Below are 25,687 nucleotides of genomic sequence, written 5' to 3' on the forward strand. Positions count from 1 at the left end.
AAATCCGCTTCAACCAAGTGAGGATTTAAGATCTTCTTGACACAAGCCAGTGGCATATCACTATTAATTTATCCCCCTCACTCACTCAGTGTTGGTGGAGTGGCTTTCCCAGTGAAAAAGTTCCCGGCTCAAAAAAAAGTACACCGTTAAAAAAGGTTCGCCGGTTTAAAAAACTATGTTCTTGTTTCTAAAAGGTTCCCGGTTTTGAATAGAAATTGGTTGTGAAAACTTTCTCGATTCTCAATAAGTTCTAAACAAGTTTCCTCTAATAATTACCTGGTTCTAAAAAAGTTCCCGACTTCAAAAAAAGTCCCCTACTTTATAAAATAATCTTGTTTGATCCATGGGCTGAAGAGGATTGCACCTTGAAGGGACAGCGGTAGCCCCTTTAGCTGACGAATCGGTCTACGGCTGGAGCCAGGGCTGAGGGGAAAGAAGTAGTCGGTTGGCCGTACGGCAGCAAGCCCCCTTCTCTTTGCTTGGTCACGGACGTGATAACCTTGAAAGCGGTGTCCATTGACCCTGCGGCACCCCCTTTCCATGCTCGCTGGAGATCACCATCCCGTGTTAGCAAACTAGATTAAGGTTCCGGGGAGCGGTGCACAAGCTCTGCACTTGCCGATATGTAGGCTGCGAGGTAGATCTGGGTCCGAAGGCACCAACGCTTCGCAGTTGTGGAACCGGGCCGGCTGGAGTAATGGCTGAGAGGAAGGGGTGGGATGTAAATAAGGCGGCGAGCATCCCCCCTCTCGCTTCTGAATGAGTACCCGGTTCTAAAAAAGTATACGCTAATAAGTTCCTGGTTCTAAAAAGGCACGTGGTTGTAAAAAGTACCCGGCTTAATAAAATCAACCTGTTCGAAACACTACCCGGTTTTAAAAAGCTTTATTTGAGATTTATTCTGGATCACTTCACGATGATTTTAAGGATTATTTGGTGGTCCTCACGGCTTCTTTCGAAGATCACTGTGGGGTCTAGTTCAGAGTCCTTCCAGGGTAATTTCGGGATCATCGGCGAGCCATTTAAGGATCACTTCGAGGTTTACTGGATTCTTTTGGGGTTGATTTTGGGGACTACTTTAGGGCCCTGCCGGGACCATTACAGTAACAAATTTATAAATATGTTTTGATCCCGAAATGACCCTGAAGAAAGCCTCCAAACAGCACTAGAAGACCCCAAATATACCCCAAAGTGATCCCGAAATTACCCCTATATGACCATATATGAGAAACCCTGGAATAGGAGCAAAAATCTTCCGGAAATGAACCCCAAACACCCCAAATGATTCAGAAAAGCATTTGTAAGCCTATAGAAACCCTCGAAAGTGTTCCCAATATCATGGAAAAATTACTTCAAGTTTATTCCATAAGGACTCCAAATATATCTTGATGCGATCCCAAAAAAAGAGCTAAATAAACCCTATAGGAAACCGAAATCATTCCGAAACAGATTCCAGAACCATCCCTAAATCAACCTCGGCTACAAATAATCGCCTACTGGAAACTCTGAAATCTTAGAGTGATTCACAGATATCGTGTACTGGATAAAGACTGTGAATACCATAACCTACAATATCGCCGTTTCAAATTCATCAGTTGTCTGCGTGAGAAGAAGAGAAGAAGTCATGCACTTGTGTTTAAAGATTTATTTTACATCATTTTACTCATATGAGTGTTTGCGAACCTATGCGCAGTACATATACCTACATACATATTCAAGGAAATGCATTTAGAACGTCAGCGTTTGTAGACGTATATCAAAAATGAATCAAATGTTAATGATGATGAGGTTGCTACATGCAGAATACCTATTTTTGCTGAAATACTCAATTTATTAATTAAGTTCTATCAAAAATATCTAGAATACGGATGAGTCATTAATGGGTCGCATTACAGTACAAGGGTTAAGCATTTAAAATTTTCATCAAATACATTTCACTTTGTTGTTGGTGTTTATTGTTTAAATCCGTTACGTGTGACTATAAGCAGCAGCAGAGTATCCCATTAATTTTGTCAGCACGATAGAATTTTGAATAAATATTTATTGATGTGCTATTATCAATGAAATAATTTTAATTAAGTTCATTACTCAAGAACACAAAATTTGAGATAAAGTGCAAACTTGAATTTGTTTAAGTTTAAATAATTTTCTATTTATAAAATAAAATAATCCACAGGCCATACATTTGAAAAGTCATTCGGTGAAACATTGTAGTAGAGTTTTGTGAATACGAATTCTACCTTAAACAACGCAACCAAAAGCTTTCTTCGATTGCACCCAACTCTATAGGACATTATGGGGGCTATCTGCCAAAACGGTATTCTGGACAATTAATACTCTTGTGGAGCTAGTAGTCACCTATGCTTTCTTGATTTGGTGTCCGCAGATCACATAAAGTAGAGCAATAACAAAACTAAGCAAACTGCTCGACTAGTTTTTGTTGGCATATCCATGCGATGAGCACGTCACCTGCTGATGCACTTAGTGCCTTAGTGGGAGTACTTGCCTTTCCTATCCCAATAGCATAAAGGCATAATTTTCTGCACTAAACTTCAAACTATCTCCTACTAAAGAGTGATAATCTGACCCATACTGTTGTACGGGTTAATTTATGGTAGCCAACCTTGATTAAGGCGTCAAACTTAAAATTGATGGGTAAAGTCTACAGATCTAGTAGAATAAGCACAGGTGGAGCTCTTAAAACTACGCTTTGCGAAGCTCAACAGATCATTCATGACATCCTTCCATTGAATCTAGCAGCTTATCGAGCAGCGACGACATCAGCCCGCGACAAAGAGAGTTGTCTAATTGGAACAATAAAACCAAAGGACACTCTAACATACTAAACAAATACAGTTTTCTACCTCCCTCAGAGTAATGTTTTCTAGGCTGCAGTATGAACCTTCATGACGGCCGCAGTTAGGAAAAGGACAAATAATATCGGCAACGAAATCTTTATTTCAGCGACCGACATGCTGTTATGAAATGCGTTCGTTTATGAACTAACACTAAACTATCGCCGATATCTTTAGGAGACGGCCCAACATAACCCTGTACACATAAAGTGGGTTCGGGTGCACAGGGACATCGATGGAATTCAGATGAACTCGCCAGGCAGGGTACGACCATGCAGATTCTTTCTGCCCAAGAACGCTTAAACATGCCCCTTGCCACATGAAAGCAAGTTTTAAAGGAGCCACCGTCAATATTCCTCATTTTGTAAGTATATTTTCTAAATATCTCTTAATATATTGACCTAAGTCCTATCTAAAGACTCTTTTATCCTAAATATAACACCTTAATAGAGCCAAAATCTTCAATCAACTTTTATATCTCTGAGTTAATGGGAAGTTTCTTAAACTCGAAGGCAAAATTTCCAAGTTCTGAGGTTTTTTCTCAATCCTTGGACCTCCTAGAAAAGTTTTTTTGCCTCACCTTAAATGGCAATTGGGTTCTAATGTGTGTTACAAGTTTTAAGGCCCTAGATTCCCGCGAAGTTACTCAAAAATGGATTGCAAGATTCTCAAATTTTGTATGGAAATTGGCTGAAAAACGTCAGACGAGGCTAATGTAATGTAATTAAAAATCAAAAATTTTCCATTTTGTTAACCATTTTGTCATTTTACCCTTAGAATGCTTTGTTGCTGAAATACAACACCGAGCAAATACGCTTTACCGTCGTGTCCTATATTTTCATTTGGATTGAAACGGTATGTTGCAGAAATGCAACAAGTCGCCGCAAAGGGTTAAGATTTTCTTATATATTCTTATTCTGAGTGTTTACAAAGCAAACAATCTTCGAAATTCCAGTGGGCTTAATTAAAATTTATAGTTTTTTTGATCGCTTATTATTGTTTTACCTATTCATTAAGAATTAAAAATTTATGATTTATTTTAAAGTAGTTAGAATAAAATTCAATAAATCTTTTATAAATATCCACTAATGTGACGCAAGTAAACTTATGATGTAATGCATTTACACAATACTAAAACAAATTAATTTTAAAATATTGAAGCAAAAGCTCATTGACAGTTTAAACAGCTGAAAATAAAATTCAAGGCTTTCTATTTTGTATTTACTACTAAAAATCAGCATAGTGGGGGACCAAAAAATATTTACGGTAAATGCAAGTAAAATTCAAAAATGTTTAATTGCCAAAAATTTAATATGCGTAGTAAAAGCTATGGCGTCACCGGGTCTATTCTGCATGAGCAACTCTTGTGGCTATTAAGTTAGAACTGAAATAGTCGTATTCTATGTTGCTGTTGTTGTATTAACGATGAAGACACTCTCCGAAGGTTTTTGGGAGTGCTATCGATGTTGATGGCCCTTTGCCGGATATAGATCCGGTACGCTTCGGTAACAAAGCACCATTAAAGTACTAGCCCGACCATCGCGGGAACGATTTATATGGCCACATTAAACCTTCAAGGCCATAGCTCCCTCCCCACCCCAGTTCCGTGAGGAGCTTGGGATCGCCAGAGCCTCATCTGTTAATGAAACAGGATTCGCCGTGGGTAGGTGAAGTTGACAATTAGGTTGGAGAAGCTATATATTGCGCTGGTAACCTCTTGAGGGGGTTGAAGATCTTTAATTGATAATTATCAACAAGTTAAAATTTGCCAACACTTTCAGACTAATAAATGCTATTATAGTAGACAAAAATGTGTTGGTGATACAAAAGTTCAACAAAGCAAAATCTACTAATATCTTTCATAACTTCTTTCATACGAGATGGTCGGGCTAGTACTTTAGTGGTGCTTGTTACCGGAATGTACCGAATATGCATCCAAGAAAGGACCGTCAACATCAATAATACTCCCCAAAACCTTGGGGATTGTCCATATCGCTACAACAACAACAAGAAAAACAAATAGCTTTTTTATCAGTTTGGTTTTTTTTTATCGATGATGTTATTGCGCTCTCTTAACCACCTTCGGCCTATCTTTTCATCGCCTTCCCTATTAATGGCGCTAAAAAAAAAAAACAATAAAATTGGATCCATTGCAGTTATTTACTTTATTTTTTTATATTTTTGGCAACCAATTTAATAGTTCAGAATCTATTGTCAGCTAAAAATACAATCCAACCTAACGTGGATCGTAAAATTCATTGTTTGTTTCATTTGCTATCGTATTATAACGAATTTAGTGCAATTCCGCTTATTTTCAACCTTCTACTAACGTCCGTATCGCTAAACTGTTGAATAAATAACTCCAATATTTAATAATGCAAAATGGTCTTTATTAGACTACTTTGAAAATACTTCACAATAACACGTATACTTCGCAACTGATAGCATGACTAAATCAAATTGATTGATTCTTACTCAACTTTCGCTCCTTTTATACTCTCTGCTGTCTCGTTCGCATACTTCTATGCGTTTCTACTTCTAGAATTTACTACTTAGTTAGCAGCTATAAATTTACTAGCTATAAACTACAGATGCACGTTTATAGCTTCTCGCATAGCCATATGCGCGTGTATATGTGAGTAATACCTCCACCGGTTATTGCATAATTTTGTGAGTATCTCAGATATATGCATGTGTTTGTGCGAGAACTACTTTGCTGATGATTGCATACTTTTGTGAGTATCTCTCCGCTGCTGTATGTACATATGTGTAGACATAATGATTGATTTGTTTATGTAGATACAAGTGACTGCTTAGTATCGGCTTAGAGATGATAGTATCCCTTAGTGTTGCTAATATTCATCACACTATGTTATAATCACATTTTGTTTATACGTAAGGTTGCCTATCCGTGATCGCATGTTACGATTCCAGCCCAGATTAAAAAACAACAAAACCCCGCGCCCTAATGGATTGCCTGCGGAGCTATTCAAATGCGACGGTGAGGAGTTAGTAAAGCACATGCATCAGCTTCTTAGCCAAACATGGTCGGACGAGTGCATGTCCGACGATTGGAATCTAATTGTTCTTTTCCCAGTCCACAAGAAAGGGGATCCTTCAAACTGCACCAACTATCGTGGAATCATCCTACCTAATATCGCAAATAAGGTGCTGCCAAGTGTATTGTGCGAAAAATTGAAGACTATTGCGAATGGGCTGATTAGACCTTATCAGTGCGGCTTCAGGCCCGGAATTGACACACATCACCTCTTCCCTTATTTTAAAGCCGCCTTCGACAACACGAAAAGTAGCTGCCTACATGCCGCTATGTCTAAATTTCGCTTCCTACCAAAAATAAGTATGTTTTGTTCCTTTTAGTTTTTCCATCAAAATAAAAATAAAATAATTTAATAAAAGATTACAAATTATTGTGAATACGTCTCAAACTCATTAGATTTACAAATGTTTTTTTTTTTATTGAAACCATTTTTCTTAATTAAATTTAAAATTCGTCTACATCAAACGTTCGGGAGTTGTTTGACGAATTTCAAATATCCAATAAAATGCTGAACAGAGCTCACAGAGTACATCAATTTTGTCCGTATACCCCGTAACGGCATAACCAAATCGAGATAGATATAGACTTTTATATATCAAAATGATCTGGGCGAAAAAAGAAATTCATTTAGCCATGTCCGTCCGTCCGTCCGTCTGTCCGTAAGCACGATAACTTGAGTAAATTTTGAGGTATCTTAATGAAATTTGGTTCCTGAGCACTCATCTCAGATCGCTATTTAAAATGAACTAAATCGGATTATAAACGCGCCCACTTTTTCGATATCGAAAATTTCGGAAAGCCGAAAAATTGCGATAATAAAAACGGATAAAAGGATAAGACTTGGTAGGTGGGTTGACCTTATGACGCAGAACAGAAAATTAGTAAAATTTTGGGCAATGGGCGTGGTACTTCCCACTTTTAAAAATAGGTAATTTAAAAGTTTAGCAAGCTGTAATTTGGCAGTTGAGTATGTAATGTTCGGTTACACCCGAGATTAGTTTGTTGTTATTTTCGTGCACAAAGATATACCGGCATATCACTTAATACATATCACGACTGCGCATTCAATACAAAACCGTTGACATATTTATTATAATTTGACGACAGATTTTCACATTTGGAAATAACACACATACATACATTTTACAAATTAAATATGCACAAGCTGTAACATAAACACAAATATAAAAATATACTAAATTAAGGTAATATAAATAAATAAAATTGTACGTTAATATTAATTAAAACTGCTCACATAGCTATAAAAAGTAACAAAGATCCAAATTTTGTTCTTGCGTTCAGTTGGAAATATTTGTGAAATTGCATTGCTGAATGTATGAAATTTTTGAAATATTAAATTAAGGCTTTCGGCGGCCACCGTGGTGTGATGGTAGCGTGCTCCGCCTATCACACCGTATGCCCTGGGTTCAACTCCCGGGCAAAGCAACATCAACATTTTAGAAATAAGATTTTTCAATTAGAAGAAAATTTTTCTAAGCGGGGTCGCCCCTCGGCAGTGTCTGGCAAGCGCTCCGATTGTATTTCTGCCATGAAAAGCTCTCAGTGAAAACTCATCTGCCTTGCAGATGCCGTTCGGAGTCGGCATAAAACATGTAGGTCCCGTCCGGCCAATTTGTAGGGAAAAATCAAGAGGAGCACGACGCAAATTGGAAGAGAAGCTCGGCCTTAGATCTCTTCGGAGGTTATCGCGCCTTACATTTATTTTTTTTTTCTTTCGGTATTTCTGTTGCTTATTGAAATGTGATGTTCTTAGTAAAAACTTTTAAAGCTGTTGGTGTCTTATTCTGCCTTCAAGTGCTAGGCCGTAGAGAGAAAATCCGGGCCCGGGACTAAACAATTTACGGCTATAAAAAAACCACTAATACATTTGATTAACTTGAATTAATGGCGTCTCATTCATAAATCATTATTGATGGTTTACAGCAAAAAAAATTTTTGCCACATCACTAAATGTTTTTGGACTAAGAGCTGAAACTAAAATTAACTAAAATTAATATTTACTATTTATACTATTTTATTGTAACGTAGAAATAAAATCCTCTTTTAACAGCCACATATTGTTTCAAATAATCTTTTCTAGTTATATATTTGGTAATATTTTAGAACATTTCTGATAAATTTAATGATGATTATAAATTTTAATTACTCAATATAGAAGGTTCGGATATCAAAGAGTGGCTTTATTTGCTGCAAATTTTTTTATAATAATATCAAAATTTAACTGTCTTGCCAAAACGGATTCAACACAAAGCGTCCTGAAACTCGCTCTTGAGATGAACGCAATCTAGGCAAGTTTTTGATTCTTGAAAAGACGCTGAAGGAACGTTCTGCACTAGCTACAGTGACAGGTATAGTGCAAAATATATGTAAAGCAACACAAATGTTGGGGAAAATCGGATAAAGATTTTGAACATATGTAGATGGCATTTAGCAATTCCAATAGTGACAGACCTTTATCAAAATTTGCTTCGTAAAAGTGTTTCAAGTGAATTATTTCGCATTCTAAGCTTTGAGAAACGTCCGACTTGTATTTTTCGACAAATTTTGCTGCGCTCGCCCGTACCGTAGTTTCATCCATGTCTTCAAACTGCCACAAAAAGGAAATCATCTTGCTCAAATTTCTCATAGCTGCCAATCGTTCAGTATTGTTTTTAAAATCAGACTCTGGATAATCCTTAATCATCTCATTTCCATTATCTTCAAAACGTCTTTTGGGTTTTCTCTTTCGAATGTCCTGAAACTTTGGCGAGATATTAAATTGAATAGCAACTGCTTTGCATTGGTTTAAAATTGTTTCCCATTGGTTCCTGATCAACTTCAAATCAGCTTATAAGGCATCTAGATGTCATCTTTTTCAAACGAATTTACAAAATTAAAAAAAAAAACGAAGTCTATATCTTATCTGCGTTTCCGATATGGCTCACCTCCAGCTGAAAATTGCTGCAGTTTTGTTTCTGTTATTGCATGTTCTTTTTTATATTTTTCACCTTTATATTAAGTCGCTTTCATGTTTGTGCCCTCATTTCCATACGAATTTTTGACCCACGGAAAAGTCTTTTTCGGTAACTTCCAGTTGAGCTAGACGCTTGATACTTAGAACATAGTTTAGATCTGAGAGACATTACAATGCAAGTGAAAAAAAATCCGCTAGGTGGCGCACGGATTGAGATATACAGAAAATGGAAATTTTGCGATTGACTTTTAACTAATTTTCGGTGATCCAGAGACTTGAAACTTAGCAGATAGTTTGCGAGTCGATGGCACTACAATTCGTGGAAAACAAAATGCCGCCAGGCGGAAGACTAATCGAAATAAACGAAAATCCCTGAAAAAACGCAGGAAATCTTGCAATCGATTTTTGAGTAGCTTCCCAGTGAGCTGGAGATATGAAACTTGAGCCGTAAGTCAGAACCCGGTGACAATGCAATATTTTATCAAAAAATTCCGCTAGGTGGCGCATGGATCGAGATATTAGGAAAATTAATTTTAATTTGAGAATCTTTCAATCCATTTTTAACTAACTTCCCGGTTAACAAGAGACTTGTAACTTAGCACATAGCTCGAGACCCGGTGACAATACAATTTGTAGAAAACAAAGTTCTGCTAGGTGGCCTGCTAATTGAGATAACTGCAAATCCCTGAAAAAACGAGGGGAATCTTGCGATCGATTTTTGAGTAACTTGTCGGTGAGCTAGAGACTTGAAAGTTGAGCCGTAAGTCAGAACCCGGTGACAATATAATCTTTTATCAAAAAAAAAAAAAAAAAAATCCGCTATGTGGCGCATGGCTCGAGATATTAGGAAAATTTGTTTTAATTTGGGAATCTTTCAATCCATTTTAAACTAACTTCCTGGTTACCTAGAGACTTGAAAATTGGCACTTAGTTAGAGGCCTTGTGACAATAAGAAAGTGTCCCTAATTTCGTGGTACTAAGGATTTTTCTGACTTTCTACCTCTCTTGCGTTAAAACAAATGCAGGAAAGCTAAAAGCTAAATTTTTCCCATTTAGTTGGTCAATTAAGATAAGTTTCCACATACTTTCAAATAAAACTAACAAATGTTTTAATATATGTAAATCAAAATGTGTGAGTACCTCAAATGTACCTAATTTCGTGGCAAACATTTTTTTGATGTACCTAATTCCGTGGTATTAATTAAACTCTAATTTTATCGAAAAAAAAATAGTTAAATAGTTAGTTAGTTAGCACAAATTGATTTACTGAAATTCATATTCAGAAATTTTAAATTTAAAACTATTTTTTTTTTTTTGTAAGTTTGTTTAATGGTGTGTTCAGTTTATACTTATATTTAAGAATTCATGAGCTTAACACCGGCATATAATAATTGAATTTCAATTATTATATTTTTTCTAAGAGAAACTGAAAAGAAAGAAACATTTACTGGCATATTGCGATGGACCATTTCGAAAACCGCCAACGTAATCATCATCAAGCAATTTTGTAATGTTATCAAAGGTTTTACCGGGATTCGAACCGTGAATCACATGGTGAAGGCTACTGCAGTTTCACCATGTGATTCACGGTTCGAATCCCGGTAAAACCTTTGATAACATTACAAAAAAAATTGCCTGATGATGATTACGTTGGCGGTTTTCTAAATGGTCCATCGCAATATGCCACCAAATGTTTCTTTCTTTTCAGTTTCTCTTAGAAAAAAACATAATAATTGAAATTCAATTATTATAAGCCGGTGTTAAGCTCATATTTTTTTTTATTGTTATTTTATTTATGAAAAGAAAGAGTTTCAAGACCAAAATGAATAAGAAAAAAAAAATTAGCTTAATGTACGTACTTTTCAAAAACTTTTTATTTTTATTTTTTTGTTGTTGTTTTCTTTTTGATTTTTTTTTTATATTTTTTTTTGTATTTTTTCATTAAATCTAAGATTTCTTAGAACTTTAGACATTATTGATATGAAATAAGTAACATTAAATGAAAAAGGTTTAAAACAAAAATAAATAATAAAAAAAAAAAATGTATTCAATTGATGTAAATTATTACTTTTCTAAAAATTACTTTTATATATTATTACTAAAAATGTTTTATTTTTATTTTTGTTTTTTTCATTAGTGACATCATTAAGCGTTTCTGTCAAATCTTCTTTTGTGTAACGAGCTTTTGTCACTTTTTGTATAAAATTAAGTTATTAACCCAATAATCAGCGAATAGAGGTCGAATTAAGTTTGAGCCAGTTTTCTTAAATTCATTTGAAAAAAAAAAAAATAAAAAATGCGCGCATAAATAGCTCTACTCCAAAGATTCGTGCTTTCCTGCTGAAATGTAAATGCGCAGTATGCCACGAAATTAGGGGCATGCTCAAAATTTGGTGTACGTAAATTCGTGGTATCGCTTTAAGCGGTAATTTGAAATTTATATTCAAATTTTTTTTTCTATTTGATATTGTAAAGTTTTTCCCAAAACAAAAAAAAACAACAACAAATACCAAGTGTCTCTTCAAACCGCCTTACAAACAGGCATAACTTCAACACATAACTAAATACGACTTATGTGATGTGTGGAAGATAATATATGCCAAAAGAAGGCAATTGGGAAAAACTTTACAACAACTAAGGCATGACGTAGCTGAATGCGTTTATAACCATTTCAACTATCGTAGGAGTGCGGGTTCGACTCCCACTCCCGGGAGAAAAGGCTTTGAAGAGATTTACAAGGTATAATCGAAACAGCTGCCGCCTTGTCCGTCCTGATGTCACGTTGTTTAAATTTTTCCCCAATTATTAAATAAATTATAAAATTAAAAATTGTTTGAAATAAATGTTTTCATACATTTGAAGCGGGCAATTCCCGGCTAACTCATATAAATGAAAAATTATTGAATAAACAAAAGTTCTATAACGCCATTATTTCGTTAAAATGTTGTGCCTTTTGATTAAAATATTGATGAATAGATTAATATAAGTGTGCCACGAAATTACATGAAAATCTTCCTCGGGGGTATATTTAATAACTAAAATACTTAAAAAAAAATAGGGTTTCTTATGAAATGTTAAAGAAAATATGAAAAACATAAACTATTATATTACCCTAATTTCGTGGGTTAGAAATATTAAAAAAAAAGTTCAAAAAATTATTGCAATGAGTTTTGCAGTAATAGAAACGTTTAAGAAATGTTCACAAAATACCAAAAAATTATCATCATAAAAAAAAAATTTGACCGATACAATTTTTATAGGCTTAACAAAATACAATGGTAAGGAGTCCATTTTACTTAAGAGGCCTCTTTACAACAGCCTCATTTTCCGAGCTTCCAACTTTATATTGCTTGATATTTAATATTAGGTTTAATATTAAAAATTAGTAAAATATCAATTATTATACCGTAAAAACGAATCTTCATTATGAAATTTTCACTTTAAAGAAACACTCCCCAATTCCTTGTTTGGAAGAAAAAATCGAAATGCCATGAAATAACGTACTATCACGAAATTAGGGACACTTACCTTACAAATTATAGAAAACAAAGTTCTGCTGGGTGGCACGTTAGTCAAAATAACTACAAATCCTTTAAAAACGGGGGAATCTTGCGATCGATTTTCGAGTAACTTCCCGATGAGCTAGAGACATGTAATTAGGGTCGTAAGTCAGAATCCGGCGACAATGCAATATTTTATGAAAAAATTCCGCTAGATGGCGCATGGATCGAGATATTGAGAAAACTAGTTTTAAATTGGGAATCTTGCAATCGATTTTTAACTAACTTCCTGGATATCTAGAGACTTGAAACCTGAAATATAATTTAAAACTCGGTGACATTGCAATGTTTGATCAAAAAGTTTGAGTTACGTAACGCACAAGTCGAACTATTTAGAAGATTGGGCCATACCTTCATGGCTAGCCTCCTGAGCGTTGTAGGCGTTGTAGAATTCCACCTCGTTGAAGGCCCAACTCAATGCACGTCCTTGCATACTTTTAGGCGTACGCGACTTTCACCACGATTCTTTTAGACTTTCAGGCGTATGCGAATTTCACCACCATTTTTGGCTGTGTAAATTAAGTAGCTGGCAAACGAGGTGGAATTCTCTTGTTATGATGATTCACCAGCAATGAAAATTCACTACATCATAATTGTGATTATATTCACCAACAACGATTGCGTTGCACTATTCGGCTTCGCCAATTATTAGAATAATCGCCAACAAGAATCATTCACCAAATTCATCCCCTTTGTCCAACTCACCCTCTCCACAAATATCAAGAACATCGAAGGGCTATAATAATTCACCGTATATTTATACATAGCACACATACATCCTTCTACAGTCACCTAAGCGGAGTATAGATATAGACGTAGTACGTCCGAGCAACGCCAAAGAACGGGTAGCTGTTTTGAACAAATAAATAAAGATAAGAATTTTCACTTAGGAATTACTTAAATTACTAATGCTTTTTTGTAGGCAGTATTAAAAAAATTGAATATAAAAAGATGATAAAAAAATTTTAAGGACTACCTTTATACAAATGGACCAAAAATAGAAGGCGATTTTTCCTTTAATACAGACATAGTCTTGTTGAATTTTGACTAAAAAACTTTAACAATAGCTCTTGTAAAACAGTTTTGGGATTCAAAGTTATAAAGGCAGAGCGCGTGTTTAATTTTTAAGTAATCAATTAGTTAATCCCAAGTACATGGTTTGCTTTAAATTGAAAGACTGCACTCCACCTTTATAGTTTTGAATCCCAAAATTCTTTTACAAGAGCTATTATTAAAGTTTTTTAGTTAAAATTCAACAAGACTATGTCTGTATTAAAGGAAAAATTGCATTCTATTTTTTAGTCTATTTACATAAAGGTAGTCTTTAACATTTTTTTATCATTTTTTTTTTTTTTTTATGAAATTAAATATTGTAACGAATTTGTTGCAATTCCCCTTATTCGCAATCTTCTGCTAACGTTCAAATCGCTAACCTGTTGAATAAATAACTCCAATATTGAATAATGGAAAAATGGTCTTTATTAAAGTACTTCACAATAACACTTATACTTTGCAACGAATAGCTAGCTCAATTAAACCAAACTGATTGATAGCTCAAATGAAACTGATCTATTTCCCGATAGATTGCGTGCTTAATCAAAAACTGCTTGTAGCGCCTCTACCGCTGGTGCTTTTATACTCTGCGGTTTCCTCGTGGCATCTTCTAGGCGCTTCCAGAATTTACTTAGTAACCGCCATATAATTATAACTACAGATGCACATATATAGCTTCTCATATGCTTGTATTATTGAGCGACACTTCCACAATTACAATTGCATACTTTTGGGAGCATCTCAGATATCTGCATGTGTTTGTGCATCTCTTCTCTGCTGCCTGTACGTACATATGTGTAGACATAATGATTTATTCGTTTATGTAGATACAAGTGACTGTCTGCTTTATTGCTGTTGTTACTTCATTTACTTAGCATCAGACTAGCGATATGAGTATCACTTAGTGTCACTCATATTCATCACAATATGTTAGGGTATGTCCCAAACGCACTTCGGATTACTTTGTGCCACTTTTAGCTATGATTATTTGTACGGATTTCACCCAATTTGGTGATATTATAGATATTCCATAATTCGAATGGATATGACGCCTTCTTTCGACGTTGCTGTGTTCCAGGCTGAACAAAATTTCAGAAGTCAAAATTCAGAATGTAATCAGACAGCAAAAAACATAAAATTTTGCGCAAAATTTGATTCCTTAATTTTGACTTCTGAATATTAATTTCTGAATTTTTGTTTCCGGATTTTTGATTTCTGAATTTTGGCTTTCTGAAAAAAAGGGTTCTGACTGATGTTTTCTGAACAAATGTGTCTACGAATTTTTGTTTTCTGAATTTATGGCGGGAACTAGATTCGGACCTCAACATCTATGGTGGCGTCTCTAGCTTGGAGTACTACGTTTATTTCATTAATGGTAGGCAGTATTTTGAACCAAATTGAGGACAGCAAGATACACTCGAAATTGTTGATGTACTTGAGAATGCCGGTAATATCTCCGTATGCTTGTGCAGTATAATTCAGCTTAAGTAATGCGTTTAGTGCTTGTGGTAAACTTGGCACATGGTTTGCGAATGGTCTAATTGCCTCAATTCTAGCCGACCACCTAGTGTCTGAAAGACTGCGATGAGAGCTCGGTAAATTTTTTTTTTTGAGGATGTTCCATCGTTGTGGACTGCTGCTGAAAATAGTAAAACATTTTTGTACAACTCCGAAGAAAGTAATTGCAGCCGCACAACATTCTGCAGCATAAACACCACATAAATTGATACTATGGGTTGCACAGGGCGAGTAATCAGCATTAGAGTTTTTGTCGAGAATGTGATGTAGTGCTCCGTGGTAAGCTGCTTTCATATTGGCGCCGTTATCGTACCCTTGTGCATGACAATCTTTTAATGGGATTTCATGTTTACTTAGAGTATGGCAAATTATATCAGCGATTTTCTGACCATTTTTTTTGGTTACAATTCACGAAAGCCAAAACCCGTTATTGAATTGTAAAATTAGTTGCTTTCGAATTGAAATGGAGTTAGCGCAAAATGAACGTAGTTAACGTGACTAGCATCAGGCATACCATCAAAGATAATAGCAAAATACTTGGCTTTCTTGACTTGATCTAATATAGTTTCCCTCATGTGCTTTGCACAAATTTCTATAACTCGTTCTGAATGTCTAGGGAAAGATAGTGAACTTGTAAACGTTTGTGCTGCTGTTGTGAAATCCTAACCTTCTCCAAATGATCTCTAAGTATCGGATCATAATGGCTTATTAGATTTTAGATGCCCAAATATATCCATTGTTTCGTTCACCAAGATATATGCTTTCGCCTTTGCCCTCTTTCATCCAAAAATAAAATAGTGTCCAAAATTCTATATACAATTTCTTTCCACTTTTGAGTTTCAGTGATTAGCTGTTTATTGATAACTGTATCAATTGTAGCCTCCTTTTGAATTAGATTTTGTACAGATTTTGAGTATTTTCGTGTGATGGCAGTTTATCGTATAGCTTCTTCCATACCTGGAATTTCGAATATCCGCCAGGTCGATTTAAAGTATTGGTGCTTAACAGACGATATTGTAGGCAATAAAAAGCATTGCTACTGGCACTCCACACTAACCAGTCACGCTCAACTTTCTCTCCATTTGGCAAACTTCTGTTTAACAACGAGGTAGGAAATGCCTCGGCATCACGATCACGTGGAAAAATAACAGGACACTTTTGATGACCTCGACGAAATATTTCGTTAACTTCTTCAGATCGCAAACAGTCATTATTCACCGTACCGATATCGAAGTCGTTTAAATAATATGAACTTTGATACAGAGTTTGTGTTATTGTTGGAAGACTTTTTGAAGATGAACCTTCATCAGTGTCACCACAAAAACTTTACGATTTCGGATTCATGTAAATATACATTTTTGTTTGATGTTTTTATTGTCTCGTCACTGTTCGAAGTCCCAGGCAAAAAATCATTATCAATATTCGTTGCTTTTGAAATTCGGCTTAAAATTTGCACATGGAACAATTGAAAACTCTCCTGAATTAAAAAAATGTCTTAGTACCTCTAAATCGCGGGCTCCCTGAGAAACCCCGGGCCCGGGGGAATCCCCCTCCATTCCCTCTCCCCTCCCGTCGGGCCTGTTCAGGTGACGTATGATGAAGAATTAGCTTATCGGCATTTGGTGTGCATATTCAGCTCAGAGAGGAGAAAGCCTAAATTCAAACCATACACTATTTGATTCTTATAAATTAGATTTATTTAAAAAAAACATGCAAAGTTTTGTTTAGTAAATTTGTAAAATCTATTTGGCTGCAATATTTAAAATTTTCACAACAAAGGATTCACATTCGTAACAAAACAATTCAAGTAAATATGTAAATGATGCTCAATTTATTTATTTTTCTCCGCTACGTTAACATGATTTGAATTATGTTTTGTTTATTTGTGTACACCAACTTAACATTTTCATGCATTTAGTTTTGGAACGCTTTTATCGTAAGTGCATATGTACATATATTCATATGTGTTGATGTTTGTACAACTATTTACATTACTAGTGATCAACAAGCAATAATCAAATCAGCCGACATCGGTTTAACGGTGGCGCCCACTGCACGAACGCTGTGTGATTACTATTTTCGTCCAGTTTTGGCCACTTGGAATGGAAAAAATTAGAGAGACATATGTACATATCAACGGCGTACTGCATTCATGTAGTATATAGCACAAAATAATCTTCCAGATAATTTCAGACTATATAAAGCAATGCATGGATTGTGGGAGTATGGAGGTACAGGGGACGATACTTGGTAAAGGTGAACAGTTTCCACAATAAGACAAAATTTATAAATATGAAGGTACTTCGGACTTTGGCTTTTGAAGTTTTTTTGTTTACCCATTCACATACAAAATTTCGCGAAACACTGCTACAAACATTTACCCTATACAACAAAAATACTTGCTAATATATTTTGTGTCATATTCATTTGTTATAATATTGCAGTTTTTAATTGCGAAAAATGTTACTAAAAAGTTACCAACAAGTGAGCCAATTAATTTCACTTGCAAAGTGTGCCAGCACCCTTAACCAAAGCAAATGTCAAATTCTTCTTCTTGTGCTTTGCTTGCAGCAAAAATTGCAAGTATGTCAGATGGCGCCAGTTTCGCTCAATCTACCGTTCTCCATAAAAACACGTGCAATCTACTTGCATAAGATTGAGTAAAACGCTTATGAGCTATTGAGAAAAACTGCTTATGTGACGGGGCTTTGACATTAAAAAGTGTGAAAATATGCACAATAATGGGTTTTTATAAACGATATTACAAAAAACTAGATAAGGTTGCCACATTTCGTAAAAATTCTTCAAACTGAATCCTGTTACAAGTAGCTGTACCAAATTGGCCTTTTCAAGTCTAAACTACTCGTTTTTTGTCCCTACTTTACTCCGAAGTTAGTTGAACTAATTTGCAAAAAAGTAGTAAGTTGGTACTGAGAAAATTGGAAATGTAAACATATTGTAACGAATTTAGTGAAACTCCGCTTATTTTACACCTACTAACGTTCGTAACGCTAAACTGTTGAATAAATAACTCCAATATTTAATAATGCCAAATGGCCTTTATTAAAGTACTTCACAATAACACAGATACTTCACAATCAATAGCTTGCTTAAATGAAACTGATTGTCGTGCTTCTACTGTTGCTGCCTTTTATACTCTGTGATTTCTCGTTCGCATCTTCTAGGCGCTTTCATTTCCAGAATCTACTAGTTGGCCATCAGCTATAAAATTACTACGTTTATAACTTCTCATACGCGCGTGTATGTGTGAGCACAATTTTAATTGCATACTTTTGGGAGTATCTCAGATAAGATATCTGCATGTGTTTGTGCGTCTCTTCTCCGCTGCGTGTACGTACATATGTATGTGTAGACATAATGATTGATCTATTGCTGTGCATACAAGTCACTGCTTAGCATCCCTTAGAGATGACAGTACCCTTTAGTATTGCTAATATTCGTAACAATATTAATTATACCTGCTGGTTTCTGTCTCGGTTTTTATTTGGGTTCTTGTTTTTATTCCTATTTCGGTTCAGCATTTAGTTTCAGATTAGATTTTGGATTCGGTTCTGATATTGATTCTAGTTATGAATTCGTATTCAGATACAGATCAGATTTTGGTTACATGTTTGACTCCACTTTTTTTGCTTTCGGTTTCAATCCAGTTTAAGTTTTGGTTCCCGTTTCGGTTTTATTTCAAGTTCCAGATCCGTTCCTGCTTCCGGATTTGACTCCGGTTTTGTTTCCCAGTGTGGTTCCCCTTTCCGCGGTTTAGATTTCTGCTCAGTTTAGTTCTGAATTTGGTTTCGGCTGGGATTTCAAATCCGATTGCTGTTTAGTTTTAGTTTCAGATCCGGTTTAAGCGCCGATTTTGGTTTGTGTTCAGATTCTGTTCCAGATTTGATTCATCTATGGTTTCTATTGCAAGTGTGATTCTGGTTTCCTCGGTTTCAGCTTCTATTCAGATTTAGTTCAGATTTGGTTTCGAATTATGTTTCGGCTGTAATTTTTGTTCTGGTTTCGATTATTGTTTGGGTTCATCATCTATATCGACATTATTATTATCTGGTACGGTTCCAGCATCATTTATTATTTATTCTTCGGTTTTGAGGCATTTCTGTGATGTGTAAATATTTTGCCACATAAGTCTTCCACGTTCATTCACGTAACGATTCCATGGTGTAACGGAAGGTAAAGTAGGTTATCTATAACTAAAATCCACAAGAGAGACGAGAGTTGACCCTTTAGGGCTGTCTTCCTTAACTGCAGATTGGTTATTCTTCTCTTTCAGAAGGCCAACATCCAGAGATTAAGGAATCAGTTTTTATCCCTGCCAACCATATCTCGTTTGCAGCCTGATTTGTCATAAAAATTTAGCTCCTAGTATAAATGAAGGCGCAGATGGGTATATTGATGTGTAAACAGCTTTATCTACTGTATAGGGAGAGTGTTAAATAAACATATGGGAATTGTAGGCGTAATGTGTGGGATCGGTGGGAGGAAAATAAAGATGATATAGGAAACTAAAATCGAAACCGCAGACGTAACAGGACACTTGGTTATCAATGATTTCTTAATGAAATGTTAATGGTTTGTTATCCATTTATTATCGGATTGTTATTGGCGAGCTGTACGCGAATTATCGATTTGTTATAAATTGTTTTTAGCGTGTTATAAATATGTTATAGATAACAAACATCATCGATGAATGAACAAAAATAACCGATTCGTTATAGAAATAGTTAACGATTTCTCAACGAAAGTTTATCGAACTATTAGTAGGTTTTTATCGAAAAATGTTGAATTGCAATCGAAATTTCATCGATTTTTTATCAGAAATTTTGGTACTCGTTATCGAAAAATATATATTTGTCATATTATTTCATAAAATTCCTGTGAATACAGCAAGGCCTGAACGATCATTTTCAAAACCAAAATTGGAAAAAACCTATTTAAGAAACTCTATGAGACAGGATAGGTTATGTAATTTGGCTACTCTGTCTATGGAAAATTCTATGGCCCGATCTTTAGATTTCACGGAACCGAAATCTCGAAAAAGATTTTTTCTAAAAAATATCTTATTAAAGTTAAATTTTTAATTGTAAATGCACGCAGGTTTCCTTATGATGTTGTTCCTTCGACGAAAAAGCTAGCGAATAAATGATTAATGCATTGAGATATTATGTTCTATGGATGAATGTGAAGTCTTCAATACACTTTGGGCTAGAATTGACTGCAGACCACTCTCTCTTGTCTAAGAGAGGAGGCCTATGGCCATTAGTGTGACATATACAACGTGTAATTGAATACGCTGAGAATCTCGAAGTTTATTAAAATTAACTGAGTACAACATGAGGATTTTTATTGATAGAGTCCCATCAAAAGAATACGCCACGCGCCCCAGATGGTATAGTTACTCCACTGAATATAAATAAGGCCAAGTCGTCGATAGACAAAGGCAGATGTTGCAACCCCCCCCCCCCCCCCCTTCCGGCATGAAAATGTGTTTAACCTCTGTCAAGTTGTTTGGAATGTAGTCCATTCTGATGAAATTAAGTGATATTAAAACTATTTTGTAAAATGTCTGGTATATACTAAAATCAAATTTTATTTGATACGATTCGCATATTCACGATAGTATTAAACACAAATTTCATATAAAACCAAAGTTAAGTCAGTGTTGGCCCTATACGTTGTTGTAGATTTAAACGTGTACATTCAAACTAAACATGAAACAAATAAGGAGGGCTAAGTTCGGGTGCAACCCAACATTAAATATTAAGCTGCCAAATTACAGCTTGCAAAACTTTTAAATTACGTTCTTTTAAAAGTGGGCGGTGCCACGCCCATTGTCCAAAAGTTGACTAGTTTTCTATTCTGTGTCATAAGGTCAACCCACCTACCAAGTTTCATCGCTTTATCCGTCTTTGGTTATGAGTTATCGCACTTTTTCGGTATTTCGAAATTTTTGATATCGAAAAAGTGGGCGTGGTTATAGTCCCATTTCGTTAATTTTAAATAGCTATCTGAGATGACTGCCCCGGAACTTACATACCATGTGTTATTAAGATATCTCAAAATTTACTCAAATTTTCGTGTTTACGGACAGAAGAACGGACGGACGGACGGACATGGCTAAATGAATTTCCTTTTTCGCCCAGATCATTTTGATATATAGAAGTTTATATCTATCTCGATTAGCTTAAGCCGTTACGGGGTACCGTTATGCGAACAATATTAGTATACTCTGTGAGCTCTGCTCAGCTGAGTATAATGAGAAAATTAATAAAGCAAAATATTTCGATACATCAAAGAAAAAAGTAAAATAATACAAAATCACAATTTCCGCCACGAGCATGCGAATGTTACGCATACGCCATGGACACCCCCATTACCACATATACATAAATTCCATGTTTTTCTTTAAATTTATGTTATTACTTTTACATTTATAAATTACATTATTTACATTGTTTTTTTTAAATAAAAACTCATCCTTTTGGCCAACATTTTGCCCTTCCATTAAAATTTATTCAGCACACTTAACACACGCGTATATTTGCCCTCTTACCTGCACCAGATCTTCATATTTCCTTTGTATACTCTGTATATACTTTGCCGTTGGGAAGCTCATTTAGCTTTATTTATGAACCATTGACATAAATACGAATAGAAGATATGTGTGTGTCATGTTTTTCCACCTCTTTGCATATTTCACATATAATAATTGGCGATATATGAATTTGGATTTTCTGTTTACTTTTTTCTTCTTTTATTCAATTCATTTTATAGTGAAATTTCTGTGCTATTTACGTAGAATTTTGAAAAATAATTACAGTGAGTGACCATAACTATTAATAGACAGTAAGTATAAATGTATTGTACTCTTACATACCTATATTTACAATACACACAGATATACATAATGAGACTAATTAAGTTTGTCGGGACAGTTTTTAAATACTTTTGTGTGTATTTACATACATATGTGAATGGGTTATTCCAAGCATATTTTTTGTTTATATATTGTAACGTTGCATTAAAAAAGTACGACACCCACTAAGCTTTACATACACCTTACAACATACTACAAAAAATTACCACAACAAACACAGACCAGCTGAGCAACAGGCAGCGAGCAGCAGCTGATCAAATAACAACTGATTTTCACCAGCTAATGGCATGGGAAATATAATTCAATACTATATATAAAGCCAATAATATTTTGGCGAATATTGACATCACTAGGCTGTTAGTAAATAATAACGCAACAACAAAAACATGAAGCAACCACACTTGTGTACATGAATACATCAATCTATAAATTAATACGCTAACAAAATTTCCATACAATCAATTGACAGCCTGTTTCGCATAGTTAGCGTACGTAAAACCACATAATGGTTATATGAATCGATTCGTATGGATCAGCCGCAGTGTATAGGCCTATTTTTTTTTAAAAAATATTACTCTATTTGTTTATAATTAATAGAAAAATTTTTTATAAATTCGAACAATCTGTGCAAATATCGAAATTGCCATCTATAGGACCCATTATGTTAGTGCTCTAAGACACAAACCCCGCTGAATTGGAAATTCCAAAAGCTGCATTGTCGCGTTGCTCAAATGTTTCACCTACATATGTACATATTCGTATGCGCCAAACGGTGAGAGAACTACTGCCTCACTCTTTTTCAGTTCAAATAAAATATTGTTTCCCATTGTTGCCACTTACCTACATTGGTCTGTACCAAAATCCTTAAACAATTGTTCTAAAATAATTGTTAGCATACAAAAAACTTTAAAGAGAAGTAATAACTTAACCGGCCCATTTTTTTGGACAAATTTTACTTAGACATAAATGCAGAGGTCTTTATTTAACAAATTCTTTGTTTTTTATATTATGTGCTTTCAAAAAAACATGAAATCACGAATAATGAGTCAACTTTTGTTCAAGTTCACTAAATTTATTTATTTATAACAATTAATTGCAAATTTGACCAAAATGTTTTTGCATTTCCAGATTTTATGCTTATTTTAGATATAGCAAGTCTCATACTGAACAAAAAATAAATAAATTACAACAAAGATATTAAATTAAAATTTTTATATTGTCTTTTATGCTAATTTATTTTGATATTTCTTATTTTATTTTATTATATTATCTTTTATTTCAACTTAGTTTATTATTATTTAAATGCAACAAAAGTTATATAAATCGATTCATATGGATCAGCCGCAGTACATAGGCCTATTTTTATTGACAATTATTACTCTATTTGTTTATAATTAATCGAAAAAGTGTTTGGTAAATTCGAACAATCCTCCAAATATCGAAATTTACTGTCGTGCACAAAAGCGCGCCATCTGTAGGATCAAGTATGTAAGTGCTCCAAAACACAAACCAACATATCATTTAGCCCCACCCAATTCGAAAATTGGAAAAGCGACTACGCAGTGTTGCTCAAATGTTTCACCTACATACATAAGCGTACATGCCAGACGATGAAAGAATAAACCATGGTTTCCCTTTGTTGGCACTTACCTATAGTGGCCTCTTCTACCAAAATCGTAAAAAAAATTTCCAAAATAATTTGTAGCGTACAAACAAAATCTTAAATAGAATTAATTTTTGACCGGCCCATTTTTTGTGGCAAATTTCACTTACACAAAAATACATTGGTCTTTATTTAACATATTCTTTGTTTTTGTTGTTTCAAAAAAACATGAAATCACAAATAGTGAGTTAACTTTATTTATAACAATTAATGGCAAATTTGCCCGAAAATGTTTTTGCATTTCCAGATTTTATGTTCATTTTAGATATAGCACGTCTTATACTGAATAAAAAAAAAATAAATTTGCTACAAAAATATAACATTAATTTTTTAGATTGTCTTTTATGCTAATTTATTTTATTTCTTATTTTATTTTATTATATATTCTTTTATTTCAACTTAGTTTATTATTATTTAAATGCAACTTGACTGAATCGAAAAAATACTAATTGGTCGATTTTCGACCACAGGCGGTACTAGTCATCATTAATAGACATACATAGAAGGCGACGAAGAGATAACTCACTCACACACATGTAGTCATCAGCGGAAGTTATTTCTCACACATACACACGCATATAGCTCAATTACCAAGCAGGAGATACAAGAGTTCTAGAAGGCGAAACTTCTAGACCTTAGCAGAAATATGCGGACGAGGCAACAGAGAGTATAAAAGCAGCGCACGCTGAGGAATGATTAATCAGTTTTGATTTAAACACGCGATTGGTTTTGAAGTATAATTGTGAAGTACTACTCCCAAAGTAATCTAACTAAAGACCAGTTTGCAATACTGTATATTGGAGTGATTCATTCAACAGTTTAGCGATTCGAACGTTAGCAGAAGGTTTCAAATAAGCGGAATTTCGTAAATTCGTTACACGGGAGCTGGGGCAGTGCATAGCAGACGAAGGCTTTGGTGATAGCGGAGAGTGCAGGAGGTCGACGTTTTGGCATACCGTATTCTTCCCACTCGGTACTAACCTTAACTGGCAGATGATTTGTGTGTCTGGGAAAATGGCAAGTAGGCTTTGAACGCAACCGCTCCTCTCATCCAACAAAATTTGGTACAGCAACTTCATTGTCTTGACACCAACGATTCTGTTATGTGAAACCAGCTGAGGCGGAGTTGTTCAAGGAAGATTTGCTAATTCTAAAATAGAGCGCGAGTGTCTACTTAGTGGCTCCAGCTTAGAGCGTATACTAGCGCGTATAACTGCAACATCATTTGGAATAGCTACCAGGTTGGTTTGAGTAGGGGATTGTGTTTATCGGTAGAGCCAGCTTATAAGATGAGTCTGCTTAGTGTCGTCTTAAGTGAGTGCCCTACTTGAATAACTTGTCGACCGCCAAAAAGGAGTACTGAACGAAGGACACTTTCCCCAGTAAGAGTCTCATAGTTCGTTTCCACTGTGACCGTGGATCGCTGGGCAGTTGCCGGCCGCTAACATACCGACGTCCAGCTCCTGGCTTAAGTATAACTCAGACCATATTACTCTCTCACACCCTATTTTGCTTTTTGTGAGTATGTGTATGGGAAATTTACACATACATAAGTACTGTGATTTTATTTAATAGGTGTTTATGGAACCAAATTCTAACCCTGAATTGAGAACTTTGAACAAAAAATTTTTTCTCGACACTTTTTATGGCTAAAATGATGGAATGCAGACACTGGTAATTACGAAATATTAGAAAGTGAAATCAGAAAATATATTTGTTTACATATTTTTTTGTATGACGGCCGCAGTGGTGTGATGGTAGCGTGCTCCGCCTACCACACCGAAGATCCTGGGTTTAGGTGCTGGGCAAAGCAGCATCAAAAGTTTTTATAAGCGGGATGATCGGCAATGGTTTGGCAAACAGTCCGAGTGTATTTCTGCCATGACTTGCAGATACCGTTCAGAGTCGTAAAACATGTAAGCTCCATCCCGTAAAATTTGTAGGAAAAATTTGAAAGGATCACGGCGCAAGTTGGAAGATCTCTAGAGGGGGTATACCACGCCTTGTATTTAACATTTTTTTATATCATATTCCTTTTGAGAGTGTGGATTTATTTTTATAAGTTTTAAAAATTTTATAAAAACATAGCTTTAAACTCTTAATTACGG

At 35.0% G+C, this 25,687-nt stretch overlaps 1 protein-coding gene across 8 annotated transcripts in view; it reads right to left on the minus strand.

Moving 5' to 3' along the window:
- The window catches only part of LOC137252876 (capon-like protein), a 682,759-nt gene that overhangs the window by 69,033 nt on the left and 588,039 nt on the right, over positions 1-25,687 (minus strand). The window lies entirely within an intron of this gene.

Source organism: Eurosta solidaginis, chromosome 5 (assembly GCF_040869045.1).
Source record: "Eurosta solidaginis isolate ZX-2024a chromosome 5, ASM4086904v1, whole genome shotgun sequence".
In the NCBI taxonomy this organism is placed as follows: domain Eukaryota; kingdom Metazoa; phylum Arthropoda; class Insecta; order Diptera; family Tephritidae; genus Eurosta; species Eurosta solidaginis.